Raw genomic sequence first — 6,324 nt, 5'->3', positions numbered from 1 at the left:
ATTTACCTTTCGCCATCTGGCAATCTCTGGAGTTAGTTGTTATAGTTATCTTTGTTTAGAGATTGTTCCTCTGGTGATTTTGTTACCCTCTATCAGCAGACGTGGGAGACTAGCTCTCTCCTCTGAGTTTCAGTGGTCAGAGCAGTCTCTGCAGGCAAGCTCTCCTCTTTCAGGGAAGGTGCGCAGTTATCTGGTGTTTGGACCTCCTCCTGGCTGAAGATGAAGGCCCAAAACAGGATCTTTCCCAGAAGCTGTGTTGCTTTGGCCAGGAAGGTGGCCGGTTGTCTGGAGCCGAAGATGGTGCCACCTCAGAAGCTCTCTGGCTCTCGCCTGTCCCAGAAACTGCTGGCCTCTGTATTCCACACCCTCACCCGTGCAGCCTGCCCTCCGTGGAGTCCCGGAACCAAGGTGGCTCCCGCCGGAGCCTGAGGCAGAAACCTCTCGGGCCGGGCGGACCCCTGTGCTCTCACCAGGAAGGTGGCCGGTTGTCTCCATAGATGTATATATTTTAGGAAACTTCTACTATGTTAGGTTTCCAAATGGCTCCACAAATGGCCCTTCTCGGATGATTCTTCTATATGAGAAAATTAAATTCATGACCTACTATTAAAATTGTATTAATAATATATATTATAAAATGGCCACCTGATTTTTACTAACAATTGGCTTCATAACTCACTGACGGAGATATTGCCTCTTTATTGTGCTGCGAGAGCTTTCAAAGTGAACAAAGGATAAACGTGAAGTTGCAGCAGAGTATACATTAATCACGGTAGCCTCCCAGCAGCTCGTGAGCTCATTGTTAGAAGGGAAAAGTCTCAACAAACAAGGCTGCACACATCACCAACTGCTTTACAGCAAGTGCAGCATTGGGATGGACAGCACGGCCATGGGATTGTCGACCCTGTACATTTCTCCAATTATTCCTTATTACTGCCAACCAAGTTCCAGAGCATGCATTGACAACGAAACTTAATGGAGCAGAAAGAAGAGCAGAGTTCATTTTGAAAGATATATTATCCTCATTGTTTTATGAAATCTTCATCAGCTTGATTTCTTCAAAGTCAGTCATTCTTGTAGGAAAGCTTGGATGTTTCCAAGTGCCTCTCTGGTAGCAGAGTAGTGTTGAGGTAGACAGCCACCAAGTCAATGTCCACTAATCCTTCTTTCCTTGATTTCATACTCGGTGGGCCTTGCTTCTGTGTTAAATAATAGGTATGTGTCCAATCAGTCGGATGTCAATGTGATAGAATGGGATTTTGGGAGGTGAGATCACCAAAAATGTGATGTTTCTGTTGTTTTCTCTCACATTGCTTACTCTGAAGTTGGTCCACTACCATACTACTTAGACATCTATGGCCTTTCACCAATATCCAGTACCACTTTCCTGAGAATGTGAGCCAGCCACCTCGGAAGCAACCCCTTCATCCCCGCACATCTTTCAAATGGCTGTAGACTCAGTCTGCAGTCATGAGTGCAGTATCATGAGATGTCTTAGACCAGAATCACACAACTACACACTCCAAATTCTTAACCCAGGAAGACCAGGCTAGAATAGACTGGGTATAGTAGACTGTTAACTTTGGTGCTTTCCAAAATGTTTTCGTGAGGCATCAGACAATAATTATCATAGATATAGAACATGGCTGCCATTAAAGAGATCATGGGTTGGATCACAAATACCTCAAAAAGTGACAGAAAATAAATTCTTATACGTATAAATACAACAACCCCAAAGATGTTTGGACAATTCCAGAGTAATACTGTACCCTATTAAACATATGTCTTCTCATTTAGTCTCTCAAATTTCAATTTGTAGCATGTATAATAGTGGGTTTTGTGCAAGTATGTGGTTAGAAATTGTGACTGGAGAATGAAGGAGAAGGAGAGAAGAAAGTATAAGACAGAAAGAGGGTTAATTCCAAGACAAACTGTCATGTCACACATTGTATAGGTCCCCATTAGCCCAACATGGTACAGAGGAAATGCCACTTCTGCTGACAGTGGGTTATTTGTTTGTTTTTGTATTTCATAACACTCTACGAAGAAGGAACCTGTGTCAGCACTTCTATGTAAACAATGACAGATAATCAAGGGAAACACATCAGGGATTATGTAGACAGTAACTTACATTATCCCTTATATAAGCAATGTACTACAATATTTAAGGAAAGTTTAATCCTTATTAAACAATCACTTTTGCATACACTGCCTTCTCTTTATCTATCATTTGTTTAACTTTAAGCAATTCTGCCTGGATAGCTTTATCTCCTGGGCTGTCTCCTGCGCTGTCTTAGGACCAGCCACTCCTTGATCATACCACCTTAATCCTTACCATCCTTGATTTTTGGTATACTGCTTTGGTGTTTGACAGGTGCATTTCAGGAACCTCCAAACAACTGTCGGTTGCCCCATGCCAATCTGACACCTTCAATTTACAGGCTGCAGTCTGGATGAATCTGCTTTCTCAATAACAACCTTTGAACTATCCAAGCACCTTGTGTTTTAATAACCACATCCCAGTTCTGAGACTTGAATTTCCAATGTTTGCTAAGTCTTCAGATATTAATAAAATTTTATCTCCATATTTTAATCTGTATCTGCATTCTCAGTGAAATCTGTATGACTATCATCAGATACATCTTTGTGGGTCATCCCCTTCTTTCCGTCTTCCACATTTTGCAATAACACACAGTTTGACGGGTTGTCACCCCTCACTTCTACATTTTCTAGCACCCTTGCCACACCCAGTCCTTTAATTACTTGACCAAACACAACATGTTTCCCGTCTGAATGAGGAGTCAGAACTGTCGTGATAAAGTACTGAGAACCATTTTCATCGGGGTCAGCATTTGCCATGCTCAGCAAACCCTCCTGATCAGGCTTATAATGAAAATGTTTATCTTCCAATTTTTCACCAAAAATATTTTCTCCTTATGTATACTATCATATCATCTGCAAATAGTGATATCTTAACTTCCTCCTTTCCAATTTCTATTCCTTTGATCTCCTTTTGTTGCCTAATTGTTCTGGCTAGAACTTTGAGTACTATATTGAATAGATAGGAGGAGAGTGGACAGCCTTGTCTTGTCCCTGATTTTTTAGTAGGATTGCTTCGAATTTCTCTTTATTTAGTTTGATGTTGGTTATTGGTTTGCTGTATGTTGTTTTTATTATGTTTAGGTATGGGCTTTGAATTCCTGATCTCTCTGATACTTTTACCATGAAGGGGTGTTGCATTTTGTCAAAGGCTTTTTCAGCATTTAATGAGATGATTATGTGGCTTTTTTCCCCCTTTGAGTTTGTTTATATAGTGGATTACATGGATGGATTTCAGTATATTAAACCATCCCTGCATCACTGGGATGACGTCTACTCGATCATGGTGAATGATTGCTTTTATGTTTTATAAAACCACATTGGAATTCAATCTGGCAGTAACTCAGAAAATTGAAAATAGTTCTACCTGACGACCCAGCTATACCATACTGGCATATACCCAAAAGACACTCCAATATATAACAAGGACACCTACTCCAATATGTTTATAGCACCCTTATTTATAATAGCCAGAAGCTGGAAGGAAGCCAGATGTCCCTCAACAGAAGAATGGATACAGAAAATGTGGTACATTTACACAACGGAGGACTACTCAGCCATTAAAAACAATGACTTCATGAAATTAACAAGCAAATAGATGGAACTAGAAAATATCATCCTGAGTGAGGTAGCCCAGACACAAAAGAACACACATAGTATGCACTCAGTGATAAGTGGATTTTAGCCCAAAAGCTCAGAATACCCAAGATACAACCCACAAACCATATGCAGCTTAAGAAGAAGGAAGACCAAAGTGTAAATGCCTCAGTCCTTCATAGAATGGGGAACAAAATAATCACAGGAGCTTGAGGGAGTGAGGGACCAGAGACAGAGAAAGGAGGGGAAGGGAAAAGGGGGGCAGGAGCAGGTCCTGGAAGGGACAGGAGAGAAGTATAGAGGATCAGGAGAGTGAATAGAAATATGTAGCAGAGGGGGATGGAGAACTGGGGTACCCACTAGAAAGTTCCAGACTCCAGGGAAACAAGAGGCTTCCAGATATGACTTTAGCTGAAGTACCCAATAAAGGGAGATACAACCTCTAGAGACCACCTCCAGTAGATAGACACGGCCCCCAGTAGAAACATGGGGCCACCCAGGCATCTCAAAAATTTTAACCCAGAAATGTTCCTGTCCAAAGGAAAGAAAGAGACAAAACATGGAACATAGATTGAATGAAAGGCCATCCAGAGACGGCCGCAACTAGGGATTCATCCCATCTGCACGCACCAAACCGCCACACTATTGCTGATGCCAAAAAGCACTTGCTGATAGGAGCCTGATATAGCTGTTCCCTGAAAGGTTCTACCAGGGCCTGACCAATACATACAGATGCAAAGAGTCACAGCCAACCATTGGACTGAGCCCAGGGAGCCCAATGGGAGAGCTAGGGGAAGGACTGAAGGAGCTGAAGGGGATTGCAACCCCAAAAGAAGAACAAGATCAACTAATTGGACTACCCAGAGTTCCCAGGGACTAAACCACTAACCAAAGAGTACACATGGAAGAAGCCATGGCTCCAGCTGCATATGTAGCAGAGGATAGCCTTATCTGACATCAATGGGAGGGGAGGCCCTTGGTCCTGTAGAACTTGATGCTCCAGAATTGGGGGATGCTAGAGGGGTGAGGTAGGAGTGTGTGAATGGGTGGAGGAGCATCCTCATAGAGTCAAAGGGGAGGGGGGAGAGGGGAATTGGGATAGGAAGGTTGGTGGAGTGGTAACCAGGAAGGAAGGTATCATTTGAAGTGTAAATGAATAAAATGATTAATTTAAAACAATGCTTTCTGATTTGAGAAGTCTCCACCATGAATGATAAATTTCTTAATAATTCCATGGAAAGGGCATCCTTTAAAATGGAAAGGTTTCCCAGTTGTGCATCTAGTGCCTTTTCTTCCTGTACACTATACATGAAATTTTTCTGCAGTTTTGAGAACAATATCTGCAAACAATTCTAAAACAATTTGACCAACTCGCTCCTGGCCAATGTCCACATCAAAGAAGACCATCAGGTTCTTGTGTTTGAAGGGCTTGGCTGCTGGGGATGGGGAAACATCTTCTCGCAGGCGCTGGGACACAGGGTGGGGGAATCCCGTGTGTGGGGGAGAGGAGCTTGGCAGGGTTCCTATGTGTCAGGTCATCTGCTTTACTGTAGACCCGTTTCTGGATTTTCTGCTTAATCCTACTGAGCCATCCTTCTATAAATAGCATTCCCACTTCTATAGATAGTATTTTTTGTTATTGGAAATTTCAAGTTGGTTGAAATAGAAAAGCAAGTGCTCCCATGAGCCTTCACAGTGAGCCTTCACGGTGCTCCCATGAGTCTTCACAGTACTCCCATGAGCCTTCACGGTGTTTCCATGAGCCTTCAGAGTGTTCCAATGAGCCTTCACAGTTTTTCTTGACTATTCTTATTCTTTGCTTTTTCCACTTGAACTTTAACATTGGCATATGATGTTAAGTCACATTTTAATTTTTTCCTCATACATAAACTGATATCACTATCTTTTGCATTTCTCAGAAGCAGTTAATATATATTTTTTATCTATTTCCCTTTTTTATCATCTAGGTCAAGCTGGCTTCTTTAGGGTCTTACCCACAAGATCACTCAGTTCTCTTATTTTGCCTGATTTATAGTTTTGTCATTCAACCAGACCTGCGTTGATATGAAATTTAAACTTTGATAAACACAGTGTGTTTTGAGGTCAAGAGCTGCAGTGATCCTTCACATCGATAAATGATCCTGACTGAACTTAGACCACGAGCCTAGACCACATCTTCAAAAAAAATAGTATTCTATCCTGAATTTAGGCATATGAGGCAGTGGTATGATTATAGTATGAAAATTTTAAGCTTATCCCCAACTAGTTTACAAGTAAATGAGACTCAGACTATGTTTATTTTATTTGGCTTTTACAATTACTGGGGGTCACCCTTAATCTACTCTTCTAACTGCAGGCCTGGCTACCTCCCCAGTGGTGTACTCCAGACACTAGCTGTTTCTCCTGGCCATGTGCTCATGGTTCCTCTCCCCTCATGGTAGATTCCTCCTACTCCTCCTTTTTCCTCTTTTCTCCCAGTCTTTCCCCCTCCAACCAGGTCACTCCTAACCCATCTACCTCTAATCCCTCCAGTAATTGGCTGTAGCCAATTTTATTTAACCAATAATTAAAAATCAAGGAACAAGGTTTGCACAACAAAAGCTTGCAAACCTGAGAAGTCACTCCTGG

General features: G+C 42.0%; 1 pseudogene; it reads right to left on the bottom strand.

Moving 5' to 3' along the window:
- Gm6236 (predicted gene 6236) lies at positions 2,024 to 5,172 on the bottom strand (annotated as a pseudogene).

Source organism: Mus musculus, chromosome 3, assembly GCF_000001635.26.
Source record: "Mus musculus strain C57BL/6J chromosome 3, GRCm38.p6 C57BL/6J".
Classification (NCBI taxonomy): domain Eukaryota; kingdom Metazoa; phylum Chordata; class Mammalia; order Rodentia; family Muridae; genus Mus; species Mus musculus.
The sequence above is the reverse complement of the archived record's forward strand: the minus strand, read 5'-3'. Positions and strand labels throughout refer to the sequence as shown.